Here is a 14,241-nt window from a genome sequence, read left to right as displayed (position 1 = left end):
CATCCAAGTCTCCCACATCAGTGGCAAGGACCTGAGTCCTTCGTCCATCTTCTGCTGGTTTCCCAGGTGTTTAGCAGTGAGCTAAATTGGAAGTGGAGATTCCTAAACTCAAAGTGGAACTCAGATGTTATGCTGGCCTCACAGATTGCAGCTTTCCCCACTTGGCCACAATGCCAGCCCCTCTATCAATTTAATTCCTCAAAAATAGCTCAGTAATGTTGGCATCTATCTCATTTTGTTTTTTCTCTGTTATTATTCAACTTATTGATGTCTTATTTTTGTTCACATTATTCCTCTCAATTGCTCTACCTGAGGTGAGTAGGGCTGCTGTGTTGCTTAAATGAAGTGTATGCTTTAGATTACTCATTTAATGAGTGCATGTCATTCACATAGCACTTCACTGAAGTTCTACTATGTCCCAAATCCTCTTCTAGGCACAGAATTTAGACCACTTTTCTCTTAGGCCCAGATCTTGCCTTTAACATACTACTTGGAATTTAGTAGCTCATGAAATCTGCAGACTGCATAAATGAATGAATATTTTGAGGGCTGTGCTTTTGTGGAGGAACTTCATAGGAGACCGAAGGAATAAAATAAATCAAAAGTATCCACAGTATATAGAATGTATACTATTTTACAAGTCACAGAGAAGAAGAAGAAGAAGGAAAGTAGTAAGACTAGAAAGTTTGTGGCAAGACTAACAGGCGCTGGTCAAGAACTTAATAAGCACATTAGGAAAGCAGTAAGGTTTCTTTTTTTTTTTTTGAGGAAAAGTTTTTATTTCTAGTGATGAAATTGGCTACAGAACATTATGAAAGTTTAAAAATACAAAGAGAAATTGTCTATAATTAATAGATTCAAAATTTGACAATCAGTGAATATCATTATTAGTCATTACCAACAACAGTTATTGATTTGAAAGGCAGAGTGACAGGAAGAGGGAACCACTGCTTCACTCCCCAGACACTTGCAATAGCCAAAGCTTGACCAAGCCAAAACCAGGAACTGGGAATTCATTCTGGATGTCCCATTTGGGTGCAGGGACCCAAGCACTTCTGCCATCCTCCGTCTCTTCCCAGGGTGCACACTAGCAGAAACTTGCCTCAAAGCAGAGAAGCTACCACTCAAGCCAGGCATTTGTATATGGGATGTGGGTGTGTGGTGGTGATAGCAAGCCCTCATGGATAAAAAAAAAAAAAAGACAAAGTTATTTCTATGCCAAGGAAATTACTCTGTAGTCTTTCTCTTATAAACTACGTATTGCTGAACCTAGATAATTTTTCCTTTATTTAACAATGACATGAAAATGTCAGTTGAGTTGGCTTTCCTGAAGACCTTGTTTCTTGAATATTAGTGGCTAGTTGAGATAAATTCTTTTCATCTCTTTCTCGCTTCGGCAGCACATGTGCTCGCTTCGGCAGCACATATACTAAAATTGGAACGATACAGAGAAGATTAGCATGCCCCTGCGCAGTAAGGTTTCTTTACCTCCCTGTAGACTCTGCTCTCCAGAGGTGAACAGGGTCCTCTAAACCCACTTGCTGCACACACAAACACCTGAGTGTTGTATTCTCCCACAGGTGTTGGAGACTGATATGGTGTTCTGATTTATATTTACATAATGGCTAGTGACATCGGGCATATTCACATGTTTTGACCATGTACATTTCTTCTGAGAAATGTCTATTCAGATCCTTGCCTGTTTCTTCACTGTATTTTTTGGAGTTTTTCCAATTCATGTAAATGTTCTGGAAATCTGTAAACATTCAGAGTTTTAATTTTTCCTGCCATCTGTTCATTGTATCTACACTCTGATGTTTACTTTGTTGTGAACAAGTATCTTAGTTGGATATACTCAAATGTCTCTGTTTTTATTTTTGTGACTATTGCTATTGGAATCTTACCCAAAAGCTATTGTGTGTTGACAATATTTAGAGTTTCCCTATGTTTACTTGGGTTTGGGTCTTATGATTACATTTTAATTCACTGTGAGTTCACTTTCACATAGTGTAAGAGATGTTGGAGTCTCTTTTCAGGCTTCTACATATGGATAATCAAGTTCCTCTGCACCACTTGTGAAAGAGATTCTTCTTTCTCCAGTTCATTTTAGTTCCTTTGTTAAATATGAGTTGCTGGTAGAAATTTGGGTTTATTTCTATGCTACCTAGTTTTTTCCATTGAACTATGTGTCTGTTATTATATCAGTGCTAACACTTCTTCTTCTTTTTTTTTTTTTTTGCAGTATATTTATTTGAAAGGCAGAGTTACAGAGAGGTAGAGGCAGAGAGAGAGAGAGGTCTTCCATCCACTGGTTTACTCCCCAAATGGCCACAATGGCCGGAGCTCTGTTGATCTGAATCCAAGTGTCAGGAGCTTCTTCCAGGTCTCTATGCAGGTGCAGGGGCCCAAAGACTTTGGCCATTTTCTACTTTTTTCTCAGGCTATACCAGAGAGGGGTATAAGAAGTGGAGCAGCTGGGAAACATACTGGCACCCATATGAGATGCCAGCACTGCAGACGGTGACTTTACCTGCTTTGTCATAGTGCTGACCCCTGTAATATGTCTTAAAATATGGTGTGATGTCTCCAGCTTTTTTTTGCTTTATAATATTGCTTTAGATGTTAAGCATCTCTCATGTTTCTATGTGAATTTTAGCATCATTTTTTCTAGCTCTGAGAACATCGTTGGTATGTTGATTGGGATTGCATTGAATTTGCAAATTGCTTTTGGTAGTATGGATATTTTGGTATTATTCTTCCCATTCACAAACATAAGTTTTCTGTGAGACTGTCAAAAAGCCTTGACAAAAATTGGACTTTATTACACAAAAATTCATCACTTTTTGGGATCATTTAAATCCATAATTTTGCACTAATATTTGATAAATAATTAAAGACTTTGAGCATTTTAGTAGGAGAAATTAAAATATTTATCAATTTATTCAAATATTGTTTAGATGTGATATTCAAATATTGTTTAGAGCCATTGTCTGTATTCCCTCTAAATTACGATCTTTTTGCTTTTTGCCTGTTAAACTTGTCCCTTGATTCAACAACCGTTTTTAATGTAATGTAAACTGAAAATGTCATTTCATAAGCTAAAAAAAATGACAAAGAAGGAAAAAGAAGGGAGGGAGGTTGAGTATATAATTATGTTCTCCGAATTTTTTCTATAAAACATATTGAATCATTTAAAAGCTAATTAAAATTAAACTCAAAATTGGACCATTATGACCAATATTTAAAACAAGTGATTAAAAACTGTAGATGTCTTCAATTTTGATTATCATTCTTCTTTAGAATATCTGAAAGAAATCCAGTTTCTCACTTTAAAATATACCAGTGTGTTAGAATTTAGTATTAAATGACTTTGTTTAAAAGTGTTATTTAATCTATTGCTTTAAGTAGTAATACTATGGCCATTGTAAAACAAAATCCTTATCATTTTTCATAAAACAGGAAGGGCCTTTAAAACATCATCACTAAAAATATTAAGAGACCTAAAATATAACATTCTTAAAACCCAAGTGATACCATTCAAAATTTTCAAATATGCAGGGATAGTTCATGTCAAGTAACTAAATAATTGTGAAGTGTATATATGGAATAGCTTCTATAAATTCTTTTGGCAAGGGCTGGCACTGTGGCATAGTGGGTGAGGCTGCCACCTGCAGTGCTGGTATTCCATAGGGGCATCAGTTCAAGACCTGGCTGCTCCACTTCCTATCCAGCTCTCTGCTATGGCCTGGGAAACACTATAAAATGGTACAAGTCCTTGGGCCCCTGCAACTGCATAGGAGACCAGGAAGAGGCTCCTGGTTCCTGCCTTCCAGTCAGCACAGCTGCAGCCATGGAGGCCAACTGTGGAGTGAACCAGTGAATGGAAGACCACTCTCTCTGCCTCTCCTTCTCTCTCTGTGTAATTCTGACTTTCAAATAATATAAATAAATCTTTAAAAAATTCTTTTGGCAAATAGATGAAGCTATTTGTTATACATTTCAAATAAATAGCAAACATACTAGAAAAATATATTGAATAAAATTTAAGCAACTCATAGCTATACACAGAAATTTCTCACCATAACAACATAGCAACCACTAAATTTCCAAATTCAATTTTCCACAACTTAGAATCTTTAACTCCAGAAGGAGTACAAAATTGACAGAACAGTGGCCTATGTATCAGGATACCTAATGCTAATACAGAATTATCCCTGCCACAACTTACCTATGTGACCTTGAACAATTCACTTTACTTCTCTGGGCTTGGCATTTAGCATCCTCATGTGATAAAGGAGGCTTGGATAAGATCAGTTGTACTCTATCTTGAGACTTCAATGATCTCTCAGTTTCCAAACAGGCACCTTAAGGGAAAGTAAACCTTTAGATCAAAGCTTACATTTTTAAATCTAAATATATTTTAAACTCTTTCTACAACTAGTACAAAACAACACATTCAAATGTGTACCATGCCACTTTTCAATATTTGGGAATAATTAATGCATCATTTTAGAGCATTGTCTTGAGGCCAGTGCTGTGGTGTAGCTAGTAAAGCCACTGCATGCAGTGGGGGCATCCCATATGGAGGCCGGTTCAAGTCCAGGCTGCTCCATTTTCCATTCAGCTGTCTGCTATAGCCTGGGAGAGCAGTAGGAAGTTGGCCCAAGTCCTTGGGCCCCTGAATCTGCATGGGAGACCCTGAAGAGGTCCTGGCTCCTGGTTTCAGATTGACATATCTCTGACCTTTTAGGTCATCTGGGGAGTGAAAAAGCAGATGGAGGAACTCTCTCTCTTCCTCTTGTTCACTATCTGTGTAACTCGGACTTCCAAATAAATAAATAAATAAATCTTTTAAAAAATCAAAAGAATATTGTCTGGCACACAGTGAACCACTAAGTACAAGATATTATTAGTAATATTAGATTGAAATATTGAAATAAACTAGGCAATAAGCCTTAAGATGCAAATTAATACCAAGAAATATAATCTCAAATTTCTGTGTTCAACAAGGTAGTCTCTTTTCACTACTAACTTTATACTAAATAAGATATTTTGATATTTTGTTAAGAGTAAATTTATCGGGGGCCAGCGCCGTGGCTCACTTGGTTAATTCTCCACCTGTGGTGCTGGTATCCCTTATGGGCAAAGTGTTCTAGTCCTGGTTGCTCCTCTTTCAGTCCAGCTTTCTGCTATGGCCCGGGAAGGCAGTAGAGGATGGCCCAAGTGCTTGGGCCCTGCACCCGGATGGGAGACCAGGAGAAAGCACCTGACTCCTGGCTTTGGATGGGCACAGCTCCAACTGTGGCAGCCATCTGGGGACTGAACCAATGGAAGGAAGGCCTTTCTGATTTCTCACTGTATATAACTCTACCTGTCAAATAAAAAAAATTATTAGTTTTTCATAAAAACTGCAGTATTGAAAAAGTTCTAAAATCCCTCTAATTCTAAATGTCTGTGACTGCTAACTCATTAGCACATATTGCATTCTTTACATCTGGGTAATCATGACAATTCACTTTTAAATGATTAACAGATCTGCTGTTATATATAAATACATGCTTTTCCGAAAATCATACAATAAGCAGGCTACATACTTTACTTCAAGTAGAACTGCCATATCCAGTCCTACAATTGTAAATAAGACAGTTTCAATTGTTCAGCATTATCAATTATAAATTCCAATCGTGTAGCAATACTCATAAGAATTTAGGGGGCTGATGCTGTGGAGTAGCAAGTAGAGCTGTGGCTTGCAGTGCTGACATTCCAATTGGGTGCCAGTTCAAGTCCTGGCTACTCAAATTACTATCCATCTTTTTAGGCAAGTAAGACTTACTATCCAGCAGTAGAGGATGGCCCAGGCCCTTGGGCTCCTGCACCTGCATAGGAGACCCAAAAGAAGCTGCTGGCTCCTGGCTTTGGATTGGCAGAGCTCCAGCCATTGTGGCCAAATGGGGAGTGAACCAGCGGTTGGAAGACTGCTCTCTCTCTCTCCTTCTCTGTGTAACTCTGATTTTCAAGTAAAATAAATGAATTTTTTTAAAAAAAGGATGAAATAAAAAGGAAGATGAAGATTACAAAATTGTTTAATTTTTTTAATAAATATAAATTTCCAAAGTACAGCTTTTGGATTACAGTGGCTTCCCCTCCCCCAAAACATCCCTCCCACCCATAATCCTCCTATTTCCTGCTTCCTCTCCCATCCCAGAAGATTACAAAATTGTATGAAGGACATTTGTACAGTAAACAAATATACTGATTTCCAATGCAATATTTTAATACTTGAAGCAGGAACGCTAAGTACTTCTTTGCCAAAATAACATGTTTTCTCCAGTGTAAAACCCATTTGCCATCCCAATACAAAAAGGGATTTGGGGCAAGAAGGAAAAAAGAAGTCCACACATGCGGAAATTTTAAGCAAAACAAAATAGAGAATGTATTTAGTTTCATGTAAATCACATGAGAATTAATAGTATTCTACCAATTTGCAACAAATATTTTTAACTTTAATGAATGAATGAATTTTCAGTTACATAGCAGGAAACTTCTACCCTCTCCCATAAAACTGAAAGAGAAACTTTTTAAAAGTAAAAACTGATGAAAGAATTCTGCAATACATGTTAATGTTAAGTAGCCCAGCAGAGTTTATTTAGAAATACAAACACACACACAGAAAATAAATACATTAAAATCTTACTGAATAGGTCAGTAATAGTTCAGGATCCAATATGTGTGCAAAAGATTCTGGATTTCCCAGTCACTTTGTATAGGAAATGAAGTGCTTTGCTATGTAGCATGTAACTTTAGATTCCTGAACACCTCCACTTTGCTTCTTACCCTGAATCCCAGCAAATACAGGAACACAGCTGTTGAGTCATTAATTTTCTGGATTTGAGAATATCAAAGAATTAATGAGTAGAGAAAGTTGTACAGCAGAGACCAAGAATGTCCAAGGGAGGTCACGTAAATCAATTGAACAAGTCAAACTACTATGAATGTATACTGAATGCTCTGTTTTTAATATGTCTTACTTACCTAAAAAGACATGAGGGCTATTGCTCTCTCTCTTAATACAACTAAGGAGAAGATATCACCAATGCTCAAGAAAAATGAATACACAGCAGAGCTAATACAAAATCCCCAAATTCCAAAATAGAAAAACTGGATATGCACTCCTTACACACACCCTGAAGTGGCAATGAAGTAGAACAAATCTAAAATTAGAAAAAAATCTTTTTTTAAAAGATTTATTTATTTATTTGAAAGTCAGAGTTGCACAGAGAGAGGCAGAGAAGAGAGAGGGGTCTTCCATCCACTGGTTCTCTCCCCAGTTGGCTGCAATGGCCAGAGTTGTGCCAATCCAAAGCCAGGAGCAAGGAGCTTCTTCCAGGTCTCCCACATGGGTGCAGGGGCCCAGGACTTGGGCCATCTTCTACTGCTTTCCCAGGCTATAGCAGAGATCTGGATCCATATGAGCTGCCAGCACTGCAAGTGGTGGCTCTACCCACTATGCCACACCACTGGCCCTGAAAATTCTTGTCAAATTAAGAACATTTAACCTTTGTTTTAGAGTGCATTATTAAAATATCTAAACTGGGGGAATACATAATTTCTTTCTTTAGAAATCAGAAGAGAAAAAGAACACTTCAAGCCTACTGTGACACCACACAGAAGGAATGGAGAATCATGATCTCAATTAGCCTAGGGACAGAATAAAAGGGAGGGAAATAGGAACAACAGAATTAAGATGAATAAGCTTTGACAGCTGAGGGAATCTGAATGTAAAGAAAAGGCATGCAGTTAACTGAAACAATAGAGATAAGTCTGAGAGGAAAAAACATTGTTAAGTCATATTAATGGGGCCAGAGCTGTGACTTAGTAAAGTAAAAAAAAAAAAATCTAAAATTTGTTTTTAAATTATATAATTAAAAAAGATAAAAAAGATGTTCAATCTTAAGTCTCTACAGCATAAGATATACATCAATTTTCCCAGGTTCTATTTGCATTTATTAACAAAGTTTAATGGGTGTAATCACTAAAGTGGCTCCAATAAGTCTTTTTATAAAAATTATTTTTTATTTTGACAGGCAGAGTGGACAGTGAGAGAGACAGAGAGAAAGGTCTTCCTTTTTCTGTTGGTTTACCCCCTAGTGACCGCTGCCGCCAGTGTGCTGCGGCTGGCACATGGCGCTGATCCAAAGCCAGGAGCCAAGTGCTTCCTCCTGGTCTCCCATGCAGGTACGGGGCCCAAGCACTTTGGCCATCCTCCATTGCACTCCTGGGCCATAGCAGAGAGCTGGACTGGAAGTGGAGCAACTGGGACAGAATCTGGCTCTCCCAGCAGGACTAGAACTTGGTGTGCCTGCACCACAGGTGGAGGATTAGCTTATTGAGCCATGGAGCCTGCCTCCAATAAGTCTTAACCTGGGATGCAACTAAATTTAACAAGGATACTCAATAGGAATTTTAGAAGAATTCCAAAATATGTATCAGAATAAAAATAAATACTTTACTTGGTACATCTCATTTTAACTATACTATTGTCTAAATTTCCAAATATCAGATGTACTAAAAAAAATCCCCAAAGCAGCAGAGTTGGTCCGACATGATGAGGAATAAAATAAAGAAAATGAGAATTCGCAGATCCCAGATTAAAATAACCAAGAAGGCCCAATAAAAGAAAACTCAATGTCTTCATACACTAACATTTATTACCTCAGATTTATTTAACAAAAAGGTGATTATTCCAGCTACATCCCATTAGGTAGCCCAATTTTACCTGCTAAATCCATTTAAAAAAAGCACCTCATGATATATTACTAAAATCATATTGCTATATGCCATCCACCATGTCCACTGTACCTTATACCTAATGTTAACAGATCTGATGAAAATCAGTAGATAAATGATGTGTCTTAACCACGTGTGGGAAATGTCTTTTGTTCAACGTTTTTCCAAAAACCCCTCAGTCTCAGTTTGCCTTCACCTTGAAAAGACACTTCTGAGGTTTACTAATCAGTCCAGCTTCTTCGGGCCTCCCTCCAATGAAAGGGGCTAAAATCCATCAAAATAAACTCTAGGCACTGTCCTTGTGCTCCCAGTGACTTTTTCACTCTAGGGGCTCACAAACCTTCTAAATTCTTTAGATCACCTCTGATGTCCATTAGTTCTCAAAGACTATGATGCAAGTAATTTCCCCTCTTGGAACCTTGTTATTAACTGTGCTGTATGAGAAATGAAGTCTCCTACACACCTTGTGCTTACGATTCTCCAAACCATGTTGCCTGCTAGGACTTTGGCCATGAATATAGGACAGCAATACCTGAACATGATTACTGAGATCTCCTTAATAAAGGATAGACTGGGGCCAGCACTGTGGTGCAGTGGTGTAATCCTTTACCTGCAATGCTGGCACCCCATATGAGCACCAGTTCTAGTCCCCATTTCTCCTTTTCCCATCCAGCTCTCTGCAATAGCCTGGGAAAGCAGTAGAAGCTGTTCCAAGTGCTTTGGTCCCTGCCAAAATGTGGGAGACCTGGAAGCTCCTAGCTCAGATTGGCCCAGCTGCAGACATTGCAGTCATTAGGGGAGTAAATGAGCATATGGAAGACCTTTCTCTCTGTCTCTTCCTCTCACTGTCTGTAAGTACACCTGTCAAATACGTAAATAAATTCTATATATATATATATATTTACATTTATTTATATATATTTATGTATATAAATATATTCATATATAAAATATATTATGCTTTATCATATATTATATAATATATAATAATTATAAACAGATAATATTATATAATTTATTATAACTATTATATATATCATATATATATATTATTGAGATGACTTCAATAGCCAGAATGTGGCCAGGTTGAAGCCAGGAGCTCCTCCTCCAATGTGTGTGGCAGCAACCCAGGCACTTGGACCATCTTTCACTGGTTTTTCAATCCATTGGTATGGAGCTGGATCAGAAATAATTATATATTTATATATAAATAAATTCATATATAATATTTATATATAATTATATATTATATATTTATGATAATTATATGTAATTCTATATTATGTATAGAAATATATAATATATATTATAATATATAAATATATATATGATGGATCAAAATGCGGCATTCTCCATTTGGCAGAAGAGACAGGCTCCAATATCTACTGTCTATGTCAGTATGTCAGTATAATGCAGGAGGTAACCCCTCTACCAAATAAGAAAAGCTATTTCAGTTCAGCTGGACATCATTCTGCTGACTGTTGACCTTATTACTGTTAGTCTGGATGCTTTCATTGGTTGCAATCCAGAGACCCAATTTTCCCATAGATATAAACATCAGCAAACATGAAAATTTGGTAAGAAAAGCTTAAACTGAGAGTTATGATTAATAACTATTTTAACAAAATTTCTCAGAACCCATCTAATCCAAACCTTGGACAATTGGGAGCTGTTGTACTTGGCCCACCCATAATTGAAATGGATTCTAAATCCTTCAACTGCAAGGAGAGTATCATAGACATTAATGCTCCAAACGGATCCAGTTCCCTGCTAATGTGTCTGGAAAAGCAGCACAGGGTGACTCAAATATTGGGGCTCCTGCACCCATGTGAGAGACCTGGAAGAAGCCCCTGGCTCCTGATATCAGTCTGGCCTAGCCACAGTCACTGCAGCCATTTGAGGAGCGAACAAACCAGGAGGAAGATCCATCTCTCCCACTCTCTCTTTCTAGTGCTGCCTTTCAAATTCATAAATAGACCTTTAAGAAAGTCGATCACTTCAATAAATTTGTCATTGCTCAGTCATGATTACTTTTACTACCTTAAATTCTTTTTCAAAAGATTTATTTATTGGAAAGGCAGAAAGAGGAGCTGGTGGTTGTGGTGCAGTGGACAAAGTTGCTATCTGTTACATTGGCATCCTCTACGTGCACCAGTTCAAGTACCAGCTATTCCATTTCTGATCCAGCTCCTTACCAATGGACTGAAAAAGCAGGGAAAGTTGGCCCAAGTGGCTGGGATGCTGCCACGCACATCGGAGGAAAAGCTCCTGGCTTCAACATGGCCACACTCTGGCTATTAAAGTCATCTCAAAAATGAATTAGGTGGTGGAAGATTTCTGTCTCTCCCTCTCTCTGTAACTCTTTCAAATAAGTAATTAAATATTTTAATATGATAAAAAATGGCAGAGAGACACAGAGACAAAGAGAGAAGGAAAGAGAAGCAGAGAGATCTCCCATCTGCTGGTTCACTTTCTATATGGCTACCACTGTGCAAGACCAGGTTTCAAGTCCCCATTGAGGTTACAGTTCTCCAAATTAGATGACAAGAAGGAAAGAATTTGAGCTATTATCCATTGCTTCCCAGGGATATTAACATGAAACTGATTTGGAAGTGGAGTACCCAAAACTCAGATTAGCACTGCAATATATGATGCGGGCATCTGTTGTGATGGTTAACAAATTGGAAAACCTAGAGGAAAAATCAACAGATTCCTGGACATACACAATATACCAAAATTGAGTCATGAAGACACATAGAAAAGCTAAACAAATCAAAAACCAAGACAGAGATTGGATGAGTAATAAAGACCCTCCCAACAAGGAAAAGTCCAGGATCAGACAGCCTCACTATTGAATTCTACAAGTCTTTTAAAGAACTAATGCTTCTCAAACTATTCAACACAATTGAAAGAGAGACAATCCTCTCAAACTCCTTCTATTAATCTGACAATGACTCATTCTATCATTTATTTATACATAATGTTGAGAAAATCAGAAGTATTTGTTAGGACTTCTGCTAAAATGCACTAGATTTATAATTTTTAAATACATCTTTCCTAGATGTAATGCAGTCCTTTGCTACTTTAGAGTATCAGAAATTTAAAATGTTGGACTGGTGCTGTGGTGGAGCAGGTTAACACCCTCGCCTGAAGCTCCAGCATCCCATATGGGGGCCGGTTCAATACTCAGCTGCTCCACTTCTGATCCTGCTCTCTGCTATGGACTGGGAAAGTAGTAGAAGATGGCCCAAGTCCTTGGGCCCCTGTACCCATCTGGGAGACCTGGAACTAGCTCCTGGCTCCTGGCATCGGATCAGCACAGCTATGGCAGTTGCAATCAATTAGGGAGTGAACATCAGATGGAAGACCTCCCTCTTTCTCTCTGGTTCTCCTCTCTGTCTGTAACTCGACTTGTAAATAAATAAATAAATAAATCTTTAAAACAATTAAGAAATTTTGAAAGGGAAAAGTTTTTAAAAAATGTATTTATTTATTGTGAGGCAGAGTGACAGATATAGAGAGGAAGAGAAAGAGAGGTCTGCTATCCACTGGTTCACCCCTAAATGGCCAGAATGGCTGGAGCTGGGCCGATCTGAAGCCAGGTGCCAGAAGCCAGGAGTCAGCAGCTTCCTCCAGGTCTCTCACATGGGTGCAGGGGCCCAAGCACTCAGGGCATATTCCACTGCATTCCTAGGCCATTAGCAAAGAGCTGGATTGGAAGTGCAGGAGCAGGGACTCAAACTGGTGCCCATGTGGGATGTTGGTGCTGCAGGTGGATGCTTAATCTACTATGCCACAGAGTGGGCCCAGGGAAAGGTTTTAGGAAGACATCTTTCATGTAGACTAGGCTGCAATATTGCAAGGTAAGGTTTAGCTTTTATTCCCACACATCAGTATTCATCTTTTAGCAACTATAAATACTGAATATCATACATATAGACATAAATATAGGTAACTGCAGATTTTGTTGTCATTCTTTTAATTCTCTTTTAATGTCTGCTAATAGGCCATCTTATGGATTATTATATTGATGTTATCTGTACACAACCATCAGGCATTTCCACTGTTGAATGTGTTTATGTGTACAGGTAGTTTTGTTTGTGTGTACATGAATGCACATTAGATGGAGATAGCACTGACAGTAATAATGTGAGAAATCCTAATGCTGATTTCAAACTTTCTATCCTCCACAGAGATGGCTGTCATTGAAGTAGACCACAGGGCCCCTTTGCTGTTGTGGACTGAAATGTGCCTCCCTAAAACTCAAACACTGAAGTGCTAACCACCAACATGACTCTACCTGAAGAAAGTGCTTTTAAGCAGATCAAATGATAGATGTGTCTGTCACATCAGAGAAGGGCTTCTGGAAAAATCGAGCCTATTAGCACCTTGATCTGATATTTTCAAGCTCTACAACTCTGAGAAGTAAAATTCCATGATTTAAATCATATTCTCTGTGGTATTTTCTTAGCAAATTAATATATCCTCATTTCTGCTAGCATTTTCTGCTGTCATCTAGAAGGTCCTCGTGATTAACAGAGAAATATAGAAAGTAAAAACTATGATTTTAGATTACCAAGTACCTACTAACATAAAAAAGATATCCCAGAAGCAACCTACTACCATCCTCCAGGACCCAGAAAAAAAAAAAAAAAAAACAGGAATGAGTCAAGTTGTGGGGCAGTAGAAAAGTGAATAATGAAAGATCACAGCAGAAGTAAATAAGGAAGGGTTTGATGCTGTGGTGTAGTAGGTTAATGCCTTGTCCTGCTGTGCATGTATCCCATATGTTGTTGCTCGAAGACCAGGTTCTCCACTTCCAATCCAGCTCCCTACTAATGCACCTGGGAAATTGGTGGAAGATGGACCATGTTCTTGGGTGCTGGCACCCACATGAGAGACTTGGAAGAAGCATCTGGCCTTTCAAATAAAGAAATCTTAAAAAAAATAGAAGCAGTGTTAGCACTGTTGGAAAAACAGACACATAGTTCAATGGAAAAAATAGGCAGCTGAAATAAACTGACTTTTCTACAGCCAACCCCTATTTAATAAAGGAAAGAAAACAAACAGGAGAAAGAAGAATCCCCTTAGCAAATGGTTTAAAGGAAAGTGATTATCCATATGTAGAAGCCTGAAAAGATACCCCAACACCTCATACACTATGTAAAAGCAACTCAAGGTTAATTAAAAGTCTAAATATAAAACCAAAACCTTGAGAGCTTGTTTTGAGGTTCTAGCAGGGGAGCGCAGCTACTCGTATACCCTTGACCGAAGACCGGTCCTCCTCTAGCGGGGAAGGTCGTCCTCTTCGACCCAGCACGCAGCTTTAGGAGGGACGCACATGGAGTGGTGAGGGAGGAAGGGGACACCCGCCTAGCCAGCCAGATCAGCCGAATCAACCCTGGCGATCAATGGGGTGACAGATGGCGCAGCCAGATCGCCCTCACATCCTGA

General features: G+C 38.4%; 1 pseudogene; it reads left to right on the top strand.

Moving 5' to 3' along the window:
• Nucleotides 1-1,405: 1,405 nt before the first annotated feature.
• On the top strand, nucleotides 1,406-1,473 carry LOC138846833 (U6 spliceosomal RNA; annotated as a pseudogene).
• The last annotated feature ends 12,768 nt before the right edge of the window (nucleotides 1,474-14,241 follow it).

The sequence above is a fragment of the Oryctolagus cuniculus genome, chromosome 18, assembly GCF_964237555.1.
Source record: "Oryctolagus cuniculus chromosome 18, mOryCun1.1, whole genome shotgun sequence".
In the NCBI taxonomy this organism is placed as follows: domain Eukaryota; kingdom Metazoa; phylum Chordata; class Mammalia; order Lagomorpha; family Leporidae; genus Oryctolagus; species Oryctolagus cuniculus.
The sequence above is the reverse complement of the archived record's forward strand: the minus strand, read 5'-3'. Positions and strand labels throughout refer to the sequence as shown.